The following is a 16,724-nucleotide window of genomic DNA, read 5'->3' as shown; positions in this document are numbered from 1 at the left end:
GACAGATAAAGGGTAACCCTAAATGCTAAATTTAAAATGCTATTTACTTGTTTGGCATTTAGGGCCTGACCCAAAACAAATTGAATCCAAGTCCTTCCATTGACCTCACCAGACTTAGAATCAGTCTTGTAGGGCTTGATCCTACACTCATTGAAAGCAACAGCAAAGCTGACTTTAATGGTGAAGATTAGGAATGTAATGTTTCCATCTAATCTACTGTACAATGAGTAGCTACAAAAGCACATGTTGCAAGGTATCGCTTCATCTGTGTGTGTCTTGCTTCCACTGTACCTGCAAATGGAAAACTTCTCTTTTGGAAATCACATGGGTAACTCACCATATAAGATTCATCTCTCTAAAATCCTTACTGATAAGAAGGGGCCTTCCCAGTTGTGGCCAAGGTAGTTCTTGGATGAAATGAAAAAAAACACAGCCACTTGTAATCACTTATAGAGCTGGGCAAAAACAAACTGTCAAACATTTTGCCAAAAATTTGCAGATTTGGGTCACCATTTTGTGAATTTGTGCTGATTTCAGCAAATTGCTTCAATGGAAACAAAAATGGCATTTTAAAAAAATCTGCATCTTTAGGTGGCTAAAACGTTTAAAAATCTGGCCCCGAGTGCTCTTGGTATCTGCAGGAATATAATATACAACACAAATCCACTCACTTAGCTGCACGGAGTTGCAGATGGAAGAATATGCATTCATAATGCTCAAAAACTCCAGCGCACAGACCCTGAAATGTATGTAGTAAAATAATATATTCCATCTACTTTTAAGCCTCTTGCTCTATTTGTTTATATTTCAAGGCTCAAGATTTAGTTGCAACAGCACTTTGGACAAGGCTTAAAATTCACATGGAATTTCATAAGAATACATGAGACAAGAGGGCAGGGCCAGATCCTGATACCCTTACTCAATTTGAGTAGTGCCTCACGCCACACATTGAAGACAATGGGACTACTTGTAGAACTACAAGGTACTGCTCAGTGTCAGCCAGGCTTTGAGACGCTGGCCCAAAAAGAACAACAAATATTAAGAGTGAAATCCTACCCCACGCTGAAGTGTGTAGGAATTTGTCCATTGATTTCAATGGGGCCAGGATTTTATCCCCAACCTCACACGATAGAAACTCTTAAAGGACTCCAAACAAGGAGAAAAGCCTCCATATAGTTTCTAGTGTGCTGCTGAAAAGCCCCATTCATACTGGGGACTTATTGACTTCAATGGAGCTAGGCTGACTTCTATCAGCTAAGGATCTGACACTCCACTGAGGTAAATCCAGTTATTTTAAATTGTTAAAAAAAGTTTCCTTTCTAAGTAACAATTGAAATAAATTACTCTTTTGATCAACACTTTAATAGATTAAACTCTTTTTAAAAGGATTAAAGAGACACTCACGGATACTCTATAGCAGTTGGCATTTTTCCCTCTGATATCACTCCCTTCCATTTTTGCTTTTTTACATATCTATTGTTTTACAGCAGAATTTGAAATGTTACTGTTATCAGTTCTTTTCACCCTTTCCTTATTTGCATACCTATTGAAATACTGTTTTTAGAATATATATTTCCTGATGTTTTGCTATATCTTTCTCTGTACGGATCAGTTGATGAAGAGCAGTATATCATCTCAGAACATTGCAGCTTGGTATTACTCTTTCTTATTACATGCAATTTACTTTTACTTGTTGTTTTGACACAGTTCAAATGAAAAGCTTTGAAACTGTTTTGCATAAAATGTTCTATTCTTTACTAATGCAGTTTGGAGTCCAGGTATGTTCAGAGTTGAAAGTACTATATTAAAGACAGAAAATACTGGAATCAAATTCTATGGAAAAACATAATGTCTCTAAAATACATGGATAAAACAATGTATCTAAAGTGATTTGTATGGTACTATAGCTAAACATATAGTGGGTATCTAAAGTAGCAGTTCTCAATGTTTTCTACATTAGTATCATCTGGGATCCCCTTGTATCTAGGAAGGATCCCCTCCTCATTAATTCATATGGGAAATTCAGGTGGTTGTGACTCCCTGATACCTGTTCATATCCCACCATGGGGTCGTGAACCCCTAGATTGAAAACCCCTGTTCTAAAAGGTATTCAGTGTGGTATCGGAGGATCAGAAGCATACCTGTTCTTATTGATAAGTGTTATACACACACATATTTGTGCCAGGGCTGAACCTGGCACCTCTAGGCATGGCAGTTCATAGCCCCAGCATCTCTGGACTTGCCCCATCAGTTATGAAAGTAAATCTTTGTTTGAGCCCCGGCACCTCTTTGTTTGAGCCCCGGCACCTCTTTCTTTACCAACTAAGCATTGATTATGCATCTAGGAGTCAAGAAAAAATGGACTATTACTTGGCTACTGACAGAGATCAATAGCCTGAAATACAGTCTTGCAAGGAGATAAACATACCTCTGAGGTTCTGAGAGCCACAGGCTTCAGTCAGGTTTGAGGGCACCAGCACAGTATAGGATTTACTCCTTAATGGGATTAGATTATTAGCCATGATCATTCTCACTCATGTACATAGGATGAAAGAGACTTCCAAATTTGGGCTTGGGAAAACGATCTATCTATGGGCATATCAGCAGATACCTTGTGTTTTCCCACTTATTCTGGAACACTGAGAAAGGAATCATCTGTAAAGGGATGGGGAAGGCTATATTATATGGTGAATTTCCTGACATAATGAAGCGAAAGGAGAGGTCAGTAGGTAACTGACCTCAGTCCTTCCTCTGTTAAGGACCAAATCCTCTGGTGGTGTAAACTGGCATACATCCATTGACAGCAATGAGGCTATGTCAATTTCCCAGCTGAGGATCTGGCCCTAGGATTATAAATATGTATATATCTGACTGAATCCAAATTCTCCATTGTCAATTCTAAAAGATTATTTTTAGTTACCAAGACTCCAGGAACATTAACTGTAGAAAATCCTATAAAAAAGCATTTGGAAAATAGAACACCATTAATCCAAACATCTGTACAATCTTTCCCTAAAATAGGTTCTGATAAGTAGATCACTGCTTTAAGTGTAAAATGGAACTCATCCTTAACCATGGAGTCATGACCAGCACTTCCATAATATCTAGCAAATCAAAATTGATGCAACATAAGTTCCCATGTAACCTACGACCAATTTATGTATTTGTTTAAGATGTGTTTTTGAAATGGGGGTTCAATTTGATTCTCTAACTTTCCTAATGCAGGGCTAGCTTTAAAAGCAGACTTGGCATCATAGAATGGCAGATGTGAGTAATAATGACTCAATTTTTAAAACACATAAATGCTCAACTCACAGAAACGTTCACTATCTCAGTCAAAGAACTTCGGGAAGTTGAAACAAAATGTCAGAAAAACATTGACAAATTTATAAATCTCAGAGCACAATTTTAACCAGATTATATTTGTTGGCAAAGTAAAAAATGCTAACTTGCTCTAAGAAACTTACATCAGAGAAGGCAGGTCAGTGGATTACCGGCTTTAACAGAATCTTAACAAATCTACATTAAAAATATGGAGCATTTCATTTAAAACCCATAAACAAGAAGAAATCACAAGAAGAGAGCAAGTTCAACACTGCATTCCTTTCTGGAAGATAGCTTTAGCCATGATATTCTATGGCCTGTATTATATAGGAGGTCAGACTTGATGATTTGATGAGTCCCTCTGGACTTGGAATCTATGACTCGCCCTCTATGATCAGGGATTTTGTATGTGGGGTGGGGTGAGATGGACAAAGATTGACAGGGAATTGAATTGTTATCCCCCAGCACCTAGGAGGAACTCCACAGGAAACATAACAACTTTCATTGCATTCCCATTTCTCCACTGGAACCCCCCAAGCTTGGGGTTCCTGGAGCAGCTGCCAGTAGATATACCCCTAACATCACAGCTCCAGAGGCCCAGATGCAAGGTTTGAGGGAAATCTGCTAACATGAAAGATTAATGTCAAAATATTTTAACTCCAGATGCAAATATAATAACAATTGGCAGATTAATTAGACATTGTCTTATTGTAAAGGAGACTGTCTAGGGACTCAATGATTCTCATTCGTTGCACTGCACTGAATTGACCTCAGCCTGACAAGAGTAGTGAGAGTTGCATAACGGGGAAAAAACAGTTCCCAGACACCTGAACCCCTACAGCTGATAAAACTTAGAAATCTACTTTCACAGTAAACTTCACTATAGCTTTAAAAGGTATTTTTCTAAATGCAGCTCTTAGCCAGTATATCTGCTAAGAGATGTGAAGCAAAATATTTTCCCTTCTCAATTATGCATCATTTTCTCCATCTCTGCACTGGTGTATTGGTTCAAATTATTTAATAAACCACATTTTTCCTGCTTTTATGAAGGGGGATTATAGTTATTGAATTTTATCTAATATTAAAAAAATTGCCATGTTGCTGTTTGGACATAAAAACTATGTTTTTGTTTTAGGCCCCATCATACAATGGGATCTCCCTGCATAGACCCTCATGAACACAGAGAATCCCACTGAAGTCAACGGAACACAGCTCATGCAGACCTTGTTGCGTGATTGTGACCCTATGCAAGCTTCTTACAGTGCAGAGCCCTTAATCCACTTTCAAGTCAATAGGACTTCACCACATACTTAAAGTTAAACATATACTCCACTGAATAGGGGTGAACTTCACCATGTGCTTTCTTTCATCAAGGCCCAAATCCTTTACTTGATAACAGAATGTCATGTAACCCATCATTCTCTCTTTTTGCAGTCAGTGAGAGATCTGCTTGCCAAAGGACTGTAGCTTAAATAACAATGGTGAGATGCATCTTTTCACATGTTCCAGTTTTGCAGTACACATTGTGAAATAGATTTACAGTATGCATGTTATTTTTGGACAGTTTTTATGTGATAATCAGTAAACCTTTTATTCGCATCTTTTTTTCAAAGGAAAAGTCATCTGGCTGAGGGACTGAATTTACACACACAATTAAATTAAACAGTCCAGTTATAATATCAACTATGCTATGGAAATAAGACTGATATATATTTCTCTCAAATATTTTTTTAAAAAATCAAGACTAATACTTGTAATATGAAGCATGCTGGAATAAGTAGTCATGCTATTGAATTATGTGAAGTAATTTAACATTTTACATTGCAGATCTAAGACACCATACTTTAGGCTCCTCATTACAACTTCCTGTATAACATATACTTTCTCATTCATGTGCCCTGTGGTTTATACACCTCATCTGAGCAGATGCTTTGCAAATCATAAATTAAACAATGGCTTTATTGCCTCTCATTTCTCTGACATTATTGGCCTTGTCATGGGTCCCAGATACAGAATTTTATGACATCCAGTAAATCCCTCTTGGTTGTTTGTTACTCATAACTTCAGCTTCATAGCTTTGTCATCAATAACTTTTTTTAACAAGAACAAAACTTTCCAGGGTTTACACCTGGAAAGATAATTTACAAGGCTATTATGGGTAATGGCAAAAATCCCTTTTGACTGTTTCTTGCTCAGACCTATATTACTTTTAGAATACCAATTGACCCAGCAAAAGTTCAGTTAATTTAGAAATAATTCAATCATGTATTCAATTCCATTTGCCATCTTCTACTGAATTAGAAGTTTCATAATATTTAGAAGCTCTAAGTTTGACTTTTCCAATGAAGGGGAAATTTATTATATTAAATGAAACTGCTTTCCCATGAGAAAATATCCTAAGCAATAGAAATGCCAAAGAAAATAAAAGGTTTTGTCTATTTTTCATTTTGTTGTTTGCTAATAGTGCTCAGTGAATTTTGTGAAAGTAGGCAAAAGCATCTATCACTGGATAGATAATAGGGAATGTTCCTGGAGGAACATACTGAAATATAAGTGAAATAATTTTTTGTATAAGATATTTGTAAGAATTTATACAATCCACTAATCTTGCCACTGCATCTGTTAGTGTGTCATATCAGCCATCACAACATTGCTAAACCCTTGACCACAAAACGATCGTGGCCACTTGTATTCTAATTCAATCAGTTTGTTAATAATATGAAATTGGTAATGCTGGTACATTTTCATGCTTAAATGTCAACATCACAACTAGAATACACTACAGAAGTTTCCCTCAACCAGTGTATATTCAAGAGGGGATTTTGTATTATAATTGCTTCAAGATTACCTGACTGTAATTTTGCTTATAGTGACTTAATTGTCTCATTCCTGATAGCACTCCTCTTTGCTTATGTCACTTCACTGGATTCATAAAAGGATAATGTTTGAGGCTGAATAAAACTGAAGTACATTATTGTTCTAGCTCTTCATTAGATTGGAGGTTTACTGTGGAAGTTCCTGAATTTTAGGCCTCAGAGGTTTGGGCTCCACAAGATAAAGACAAGTACAGTTCTGTTTGCCATTTGACAAGCCCTGCTTTCCCCTCCTTAGAATCAGCCTGAGGACTAGTGATGTGCCCAGTACTGTCTTGCTTGCCAGGGCTCATTCAGGAAATATAAGTTTAGCTATCACTATCAGCAATCGCTCTGCAGTCTTAAGAATCTTACCGAATGCTTGCTCCTTTTTGCTGTTACTTATGGAGGACCCCTTGCTGTAGTCCTTGCCTAAGCAGAACCCAGATTGACTCTAAGGTGCATGGTTGTACATACAAACACACAGGGGCCAGATCCTCAGATGGTGTAAATCAGCAAAGCACCAAGGACTTCTGTGAAACTCTGCTGATTTGTGCCAGCTGAGGCTTGATCTTTCAAGGTGCTGATTGCTCAGCATTTACCATTATCAGACCATAATGCATTGCTTAAAACATAGCTCTTCAGATTCCTTTCATAGCTAAAAAGCCAAAATGTGTTTTGAAGCAGAAGCAATGAGAGAAAAATCAAACAAATGGTTAATAATAACTAGCCAGCTGAAGGGAACACACACCAAGAGGTATCATGAAAACAGGGAAAACTCACTCTCATTCAGTGCACTCTGTCTGGGAACATATGGAGAGCTAGTCCGAGTTCCATACCAAACCTGATTGCTGTGCAAAACTCCCACTCTGACAAATGGAAGTTTGGACAAGAACATCATGCAAATCATAATGTACACGTGCAAAGTGGATATCAGAGGACAGTGAGATTGTTTGTTTGTTTTTTTTTCATCTAGTATTTTCATGGAGCAAATACATAATTTAATTTAGAACACTGCTCAGTCTTGTATATCAGGTTTTGTGCACTTTACTTAATGAATATAGCTCACTGGCAGCCTGACCCTACCTATCTCACTTAAAGAGGAGCAGAATTGTGGCTAAAAATGCCACCTTGGATTACTTAACTGAAAAGGGATATGAATGAATGCAGGAGGGAGAACCATGTGTTCTCAGTTTAGTATAAGAGCTGTCTATAGAGTGAAGTCATCTGTAAAGCATGGTAGATTTTGCTAAAGATATAAGCTGAGATTTTTCAAAGCCAAGGAGAGCTTTGAAATCAAGCACTATGTGATTCCCATCTATTTTCATAGGAGCTGTGTAGCTGAATCCCCTAACTGATCTTGACAATCTCAACCATTGATCCCAATCTTTCCCCCACTGAGGTCAAACACAAAATTCCCATTGACAATTTTTATTGGCCACGGGTTCCTGATTCAATTCAAATCAGAGAATTATGAAATCTGAAACACTTAACTATAAATCACAACTTGATTTTTCTATGGCTACCATTCAGTGAAATATATGCCCTGATTCGGATCTTGTTCTAGAATGAATCAGAAGTGACTTCCCTGAAGTAGTTTCTTAGTGTCATGAAGTTTTAGTTTTTAATAGTGCTGAAAATTTAAATTGCTTTTTTTATAATTTGAACAATGACTGTGTGAGCAGAGCCTCAGAGGCAAGATCTTATTAACGGTAATCACCATGCTATTTCCTCACGTGATACATTTCCCCTTTGCATAAAATTTAAGGCAGATTTCATTAACTCATGTTTTCCCCAAAACACATTTAGATGAAAACTGTAGCCACCAACAAGAATGAAAGGAGGCCCCAATATGCAGAATTCAGAAATAAAGGTCATTTTGTAATGTATGCATGAAATTGTAGGTTCCTATTTCTTGTGGTTAGACTTTAAGACTCTAATTCTCAAATCTGCTAAGGCCCCTTTAGATCATTCTGGCAGTCCAAAGGTACCTTAAATATGTATAAATGTACATGCTTTTGTGTGAATGAGATTCTACCTTTTTCATATGACATAAATCAATTAAAGAAAAAAAATGCATAGGAAAACAATAGATCTAATATTAGCATCTGTGTGGTTTTTATTTGATACTTCTTACATGGCATTAATATTATAATATCTCCCTTTCTCCAGTTTTGGTTTTTTGTTGGTTTATTTTGTGCATGAAAGACTTCTGGGATGAGAGCTTTTAATTACAGTGTACCAGAGCTATAGAACTGTTTATTCCAGGTGATTTATTGACTACCATGGTTTCATTGTTTAAGTGCAGGCTAAGAATTATTTATCTGACCTAGCTTACTGTTATTTATTCAAGCTACTATATTTATTATTCTCTTAAATAACTTAGGATGCATTGCATGACAGACATATGATCATGTCCGTATTTGCATAATGCTGCATAAGGAAAATCAGTAAAATTTTGATTGGAAGTAATAGATGTTAAGAACATTATGAAAGGTTTATATATTTTTAAAATTGCTTGTAAAATTTTGTAGTCGGCTAAAATAGAAAAGATGAAATTGGCACCCTGTGCAAGTAAGAATATGTATGTATTAGATTTTGCATTATTCTAGAACAGGGTTGTGATAGTGAACTATCATATGGGCCGAGAAAGAAAAAACATCCAAGCAGCTGACTCCAATTAAGCAGTCCTCTCAAAGGCTGCTGGGAGTGTGTGGTGGGGTGGGGTAGGTGGTCTGGGCTTACATAAACCAGACCCAGCTCATTCCAAGAAGGAGTGGAGGATGAGACAGCACTTGAAATGCCTTGGAGGCTAAAGAAGTCTCTGGAAAAATAAACAGAAGAAGGAATCTACTGAGGAACAGGTACTGATTTGGGGGAGAGTTAGTCCCAAGTGTAAGTTTGCCTCCCCAGGCAACTGTGGACTTGCTATAGTGGTAAGAGACCTATGGGGAAAGGGGAGTAGAGACTTTGGTTGTAGATGATGATAAAGTAAATACTGATGCACACTTTTATAACTATTACTACTGTCTGTTTTAGGTATTACTTTTGCAGAACCTTAGCACTTATAAGCTATTTTGTCCAATGGCACATCATAGTCCTAAAGCAACATTTTAAGTATTAAAGTTGTCACTGTGAATTATTTTATTAACAATAATTTATACCCACACTAACTAATTGATATCTCCCCCTTTACCCTTCAAGCCAGCTGAAGTAGGTGAAGTTGTCTTTATACTCCATCCCAATGTTCTATCTGGATCATATTGGGACAAGGACTTGCTGGTTCAGCAATCCCATCTATAAAACCTCCTCCTTAGCTGGTTTGCATGTTCGGTGGCATGATTTCCTAATTAGGTCAGTATGGCCTTGAGCATTTTTGTTTTCTTTTTGTCAGTATTTTAGGGTTGTTTTTTTAATCATTATCTATCTTTATTGGCTGGATGGGTCCAGGCTGTGCACCAATTCTGAGTTACATTTTTGTTTTAATTTTGGGTATCATATCCCAGTTTCTCTGTTAGGACCTGATCCCAAAGCCCATAGTCAATAGGACCAATACTATTAATGCCAGTAAGCTTTGGATCAGGCCCTTACAAAGCTGGATTCCTTAAAATAAAATAGAGAGAATTTGAGTTCAGGGGAAGCATTCATGTACTTAAAGTTAAGCAAGAGCACAAGTCTTTGCAGCATCAAGGCCTTAGATTGTAACCTTTTGAAGCAGCAATGGTGTTTTCCTATATATCTAGACAGTGCCTAGGACTATGTATTAAAACACATGTGATCTCAGTATAATAAATAATACTAACTCTCAGGTACAAGAAATTGGAACATTGTGTAAGGAAAACATGAATCTTCCCTTTTCAAACTACTATGGAGATCAGCAATTATTTTTATTTTAATTTTATTTTTTTCAAAATTAGCCAGTAAATGTAGGTCTCTGTCAAAGATGAGGCTGAATGTTAGGAGAATTACAAATCCAAAAATTTTCCATCTTGCTCATATCTCTATAATGGGTAGTAAAACCCCAGATCCAACATTCCTAATTTATAAGGAGTTTGAACTTTACATCCATATTTTGGACCTTAAGCCCACTTCTGCTTTGTATACAACTTTCCTTCTTATATACAGTTTTAGAATGCACAACAATAGAATATTAAATCACCACTGGGAATAATATTGGATTTTGAGTTTGCTATAATTCTGTAGTGCTATCTCATTACTAAATGGTCTTTTCTCTTCACTTGCATTTTGTTCAGTTTCAAACCCACAGAGCAGAATACAGATACAATTCATAGAAAAGCTTGCTGATCAGCTTTCTAGGAATGCACACATGAGTTTGCTAAATCACAATAATGACAGAATACAAACTATGTTTTGATTATAATTGTGAAATGCTGCATCTGGTACTCTTGGCATACAATTATCCACTTCAACTTTATTTGTCAAATGCTTGGATTGATTTAGTATAATAATTTCAGCTGACCAATGGTCTCTAAAATAATGACATTTGCTATTGCTTTGTTTAGAATGATCAGATTTTCTTCTACAGTCTTCATTTTTTATATCAAACTTTATTAGTTTTAATATCTTTAAAAAGAGGTACTAAATGTCCATAGATTTCTGGATGTACCTTCCTGTTAAGGGACAAACAGAATCCTAAAGCTTATATTTTCAAAGGTGACTAGTGATTTATGGTAGCTCAGTTTTTGAGTTCCTGATCTCACACATTTTAAAGGGGTTAGTTGTTTGTGAGTTTGCTGGGAATCTGTCCTCTGAAATATCAGGCCCATCTAGGTATGTCTCAGGTTGGAAACACATAAGCTGAGACCTGATAGGTTAGTAAAATATTTCAACAGATTCCTCTTCTCACTAACATATTGTGAATTGCTGAACTCGTCACTTGAGATTCCATCTAAGATCCTGATCCTGCAAACACATAGCACAAATGCTTAACTTTACCACTGTTAATAGTACCACATCAGTCTGATTTCTCACAATAGTAAATTAACTATGTGGATAATTGTCAGAATAGAGGCCTAAGGCCTCATTTAAACTCTGTCCACTGTCTGCAGCAAGGAATCTGATGGAAGTCCATATCAGATCAACCTCCCACCCAAAATATCGACTTTCAAGACTGAAAGTGAGAGTTCAAATATACTGTTTTGCAATTAATTATGCACAACAAGGACAGTTTTTAAAAGTCTCATAAAATCACCTAGCAGAGGAGATATAACATTATATATTTATTACAGTGAGCTCTGGATCAGTCCATCCTAATTAGTATAAAACTTCAGCCATGCTAACATACACGTTAAAATCAACATAATTATGTTCCAAATATTTACAAATTTAATGGAAAAATAAGTCTTTAAGTGTCACTTAAGTTTTCCTTGGAACTCATGTTGCAATTGCATCTCATTAAATTCACTCCTTATTAAATTATATCTAATGATGACCTACTTTAGATGTTTTCTCCTTAGAATGTCAGTTTCACATGCTACAAATGAAGATAGAGCTTTTATAAGTCTTTTCTGTCATATGAATAATGAATAGGTTTCACACAAAATGCAGGAAATTGCCATCAACACCAAACTACTATAAAAATAAGTTGATCTGAGAGAAAATGCAATTCAAACAATTCTTTTTGGCTTGTATGTTTTTTTTTTTAAGGTGATCTCTAATGGATTTATATGTCTAGTTAATGAGTATCATCTTAATTCATTAAAATCAAAGCAACTATCTTAGACAGAACTTCCTTTCAATTTTGTTAAAAATCATGTGGAAATGTCTTTGTAACTGAAATCTACATTATTTTAAAAATTCTCTACTTGAAATAAAGGCATAGCGAGAAGACTAATTTGACAATGGCAAAGCCTCTGATTTTAAGAAGCTCATTATGTGAAGCATTTAATTTGTTCTCTGCACTAAATTGAGTTTCTTACTATTTGCTGATTTCTCCACACTTGTAAAGCCCCTGGAGTGCAAAGTAAAATGCTAGCATGAGAAAATATGTCTAATAACCTGTCTAATCAGATATTAACAAGCCTGTCCTCAGTTGATCTGTATTATTACAAAAAGTTCAGAGGTTAGAGAAAATTATCATATATACAATATATCAGCTTCATTTTGAAGATGGATATTTTACACTAAGATTTTACATAGCCAGCAAGCTTCCAAAGGAGCAAAATTTTCAAGCATTATAATCACTAAGGCCTGATCCAAAACCCATTGAAGTAGGGTTACCAATTTTGGTAGGATGTATTCGTGGAGGTTTCATCACATGACATAATATTTAATTAAAAATTAGTCTTTAATTCCTGGAGACTCCAGCACAATCATGGGGGGTTGGTAACCCTACACTGAAGACTATTGGAGTCTTTCCATTGACCTCAGTGGGTTTTGGAACACTCCTTAAATGGCTTTCTGGAAATGATTAATTGTAAGAATTGCAACTTCTTAAATGTCTCAAGCACCAATATTTGGATTCCATCTATTTTGTTAGCTGTATCTGAACTCTAGATGATAGCTTTGGTGGGTGATTTTCAGAAGCCCTTTATCTTCACCTAACTGCTCCCACTGAATCACTGGGGCCTGGATCACAAAGGAAGTTAGATGTTGCAAACTGTCAAATCGCCTAGAAAATGACAGGAACAACACGGCGGTTCACAAATCCTCAGTTAGGTGCCTGGGATTTCTGTACAAAGATTGAGGAGAAAGAGACCCTTTAGAATGGGATCTATGGAAGCCAGCATGCTAGACGGGGTGCTGCCTCAACTAGCCAATGGGAGATGCCAAGGAGAGGTAGGTGCTGCCCTGAAGCCCATGCTTAGGTGCCTATCTCTGCTTATCAATCCACAAACTGGAACCCCTGCCACAGGCACCTGGAGTAAGGGTTTCTCGCAGCTGTTTCACCCACTAAAAAACCTTCTGAAAGAGGAGCTAATGGTAGTGCCCACCTTACAACTTTGTAGCACAGTGGCTAGAGTACTTGCCTGGGATGCAGGACTCCCCATGTTCCATTCCCTCCTCTGTTTAAGGGGAGGGAGGATTTAAACAGGGCCTCGCACTTCTCAGGAGCATGCTCTAGCCACTGAACTATGGGGAATTCTGATGTAAGGCTCCCTCCATCTCGCCTGTTGAAGCTATTCCACTGTGGATAATTAATGAAAGAGAGATTTGAGAGGGGGACTGGACCTGATTTTCCTACCTCTCTGGTGGGTGACCCATGAGACTAAGCTATTATGTGCCACAAGCAGAGTATAGGAGGGATCAATGCCTAAGTCACCTGTAATGGCAGGGAATGCATTAAATGAGATACAGCCAGATAATCCTGGCAAGTGACTTGCACCGCATGCTTCAGAGAAAGGCGAAAAACCTCCACTGCCCATCCAACACCACATATGGAAATCAATTAGACTCTGTGCCTGCGAGCAAGAACCAGTTAGCTAAGCATATAGGCTGCTTAATGGTGCCTAACAGGAGCCTCGTTTATCACTATAGGCCTGATGCTTCTTGGACATTGATTTGAATAAGAATGGATTGTTAGCTCTTTGAGGCAGGGACCGTCTTTTTGATCTATTTGTACAGCACCTAGCACAATGGGGTTCTGCTCCATAACTGAGGCTCCCAGGCAATTCTAAGTCAATTAAATTCTAAGTCAATTAAAATAGTGTAAAAACGATACTACAACAGGATATTTCTTGAGTTTATTGAGCATTCTTCCCAAGCACATCACGCTCACAATTATCTTAACTCCTTGGACTAAACTTTCAATGACATCTACAGGGATCTCTGCTTCCATACATATGACAGGATATGCTACTCTGGATACACAGGTCTGGAAAACTACCTCAGATCAGTTACTCTCTTCTGACATCTGCCAGATCAGTTAATGGTTTTCTTAGAGAAAGCTAAACATTTCTTACCTTAAATATTAAAATTTATTATAAATTTTTGAAAGGGCTTGATTCCTGAAGCCAGTTTTAAGCTTCATTTGTCATCAGTGTGAAATTCTTGGTGAGTTTTTTTTATGAATAAATTAAAGACCTTCAATATAGATATTACAAAATTAAATGGATTTTGCCAGAATACATTACAGCCATTAAAGTAAATCAGACTATTAAACAGGAAAAAAGGAGAATCTGCAAATTCCATACAACTTCATGACAGAACCAATTAATCAACTCACTATAATTTGAGACCCTTGCTAGAAAACCTGTATAGGAAGAGGGTGATAGATATCCATGATATATATCATCATTATGTGAAAGTATGGAAAATAAATTCTGCAAAGAAAGATCATAAGCTTGGAAACTGTCCATATCACATAACCAATTAGATATGGAAAGAGGGTATTTTTTTCCTTTCTTTAATCCCCTCAGGTTACATTATGTATCTGCATCATCACCTCAAAGCATTCACAGCGGGGGTGTGAATCCCCTTTAAAAAAGTCTAATGTCTTAAAAAATAATCAGGATGCTCATTCTTTCCCAGAAAAATGCTCCACAATGAGGGAGTCAGTAGTCCGGCCACTTGTCCCCTCAAAGTTGCTTCAAAGGGGTAGATGTGGCTCAGAATAGATCCCATTGAAGTTGTGGAGGTGAGGGGGCAAACAGCCCCTGACATTCTCAACTAGGAAGAAGGCATGTAAGCATCCCCCATAGCCCTTGGATAGGAGTATAGACCATTGGACTTCCCTTGGAAAGAAGACTTGCTTCCTAAATGAGCATGAGTTAGGACTGGTGAACAGCTAAATCTGCTGTTTCTCTCTCAAAGGTGGGAGCCCACATAGTTAAACCTCATTGTGTGTTCTTGGACAAATCACTCCTCTGCCTCTTCTTCCCTCTCCTGTCCTTACTCTGCCTTGTCTATCTAGATCGGAGCTATTTTGGGCAGGGACTTCCCTTACACTGTGTGTACACATGTGTGCAGTACCTTGCACGATGAGGTCCATAGGCACTACCATAGTACCAATAACAGTGAGAACCAGAACCTTGTAGAGGAGTTGGAGGTTGGGTGACAGTCCAGGAAGGGAGAAAATGCTTATTGCCCCGTGGCCCCTCCCAGGCCATTTTGACCATCCCTATTCAGCATATTCAAGTTAAAAAGTTATTTCTGAACAAATTAGCTCCCTATCAAAATGCCAGACACTACAGTTTACAAGGGCTTCAATCCTGCAAGCTACTGAGTGAACACCCTCAATTCTGAATGGCTTAAGCAAGAGGTGAGGGTGCTCAGCACCTTGATGATCAATCCCATTGTTAGCTGACTCAGGTGAGCTTATCCCTTCCCAGTTTCATCCTCACCACTTTAATGAGAAGCTCCTCTGACCTTCTCTGTGTTTTAAGAATTAACCATATACAGAACCAATGGCTTAGTTAAGCAAAACAAAAAATTGTGACTTTCTTATGAAACACAGAAAACAATAGATTTTAGCAGTAACCTAAGGTGGAAGCAAATGTTAGATATGGAAGAGAAAATTTCATCCATTCTGCTAGCAAATCCGCTCTTACTTTGGATATCTGCCTTGTGCTGCCTTCTAAATACTCGCAACTAGAGCGTCAAAAAGACTAGAAATGATAAATGGGGTAGAAACTGCTTAAGGTCTTTGCAAAGTTTAATGAAAGATTGATCTCTTGAGGGTAATGTTCCTCCTTCTTTTACTGAAACAAGAGTTTGATAACCTCTCATTGTGCATTTGATAAATTACATCTCACAGTCATAACTAAAATGAGTAAGTGGAAAATAACTAAACCTTTCTTTAGCCTTTTTTTAATCCTAGTCATTTAATACAAAAAATCCAAAACCTACTAAGTAGCATGCAACGTATTTTTAATCACAGAAGTGAGAACACTCTGATGCAGTAATGAGTAATATAATAGCAGAGGGGAAAGGACTCCTATATCTTGCTGAGTGTACATTGCATCCATTAGTATTTTAAAAGATAGCTCTAGATTTTATGGTGAAGCCTGATCCCTCTGAACTGGAATATTTATCCCTTGGATATCCTTCTAGCACTAATTCCCCATCACTAATGTAGCAGTCATTATATTACCATAGTGAGAAATCCTGCAGTGCATGGATGTAAAACTCCACTTACAATCATGGATTCTTTTGCAGGGTCAGGCCCTTATGCTGGAATCTTCTCTATGCACATAGAACATGACTACTAAGCTCCTATCTAGGCTGAGTGTAAAGGAACTAGGGAGCTGAAATCCATGACCCTTAACTCAGCCAGTGAGAGAGGCTGCTGCACGACATGCGCCTTCTCCCCTCTAGTCCAAAGGAAGGAGCTGCTGTAGCCAATTTTCCAACACTGCAACCACAGTTCCCTCCATAGAGCTGGCTGGAAAGCAGAATATCCATCCCATGAACTCCTCACTGAATCAGAACGAAACGCCAAACTTCAGAATCGCCTGCAAAAAGGGGAATATTCTGATTCAGGAACATACCAGTGTCCCTTACACCTGTACTAGGTCTCCCTATCTGCTGTGCGGGAGCAACCCTTTGGCTGATTGGAGGAGCCAGGGATGTGAGCAGCCCAGCAGGCTG

The sequence above is a fragment of the Lepidochelys kempii genome, chromosome 7 (genome assembly GCF_965140285.1).
Source record: "Lepidochelys kempii isolate rLepKem1 chromosome 7, rLepKem1.hap1, whole genome shotgun sequence".
In the NCBI taxonomy this organism is placed as follows: domain Eukaryota; kingdom Metazoa; phylum Chordata; order Testudines; family Cheloniidae; genus Lepidochelys; species Lepidochelys kempii.
Note: the sequence above shows the minus strand (reverse complement) of the source record.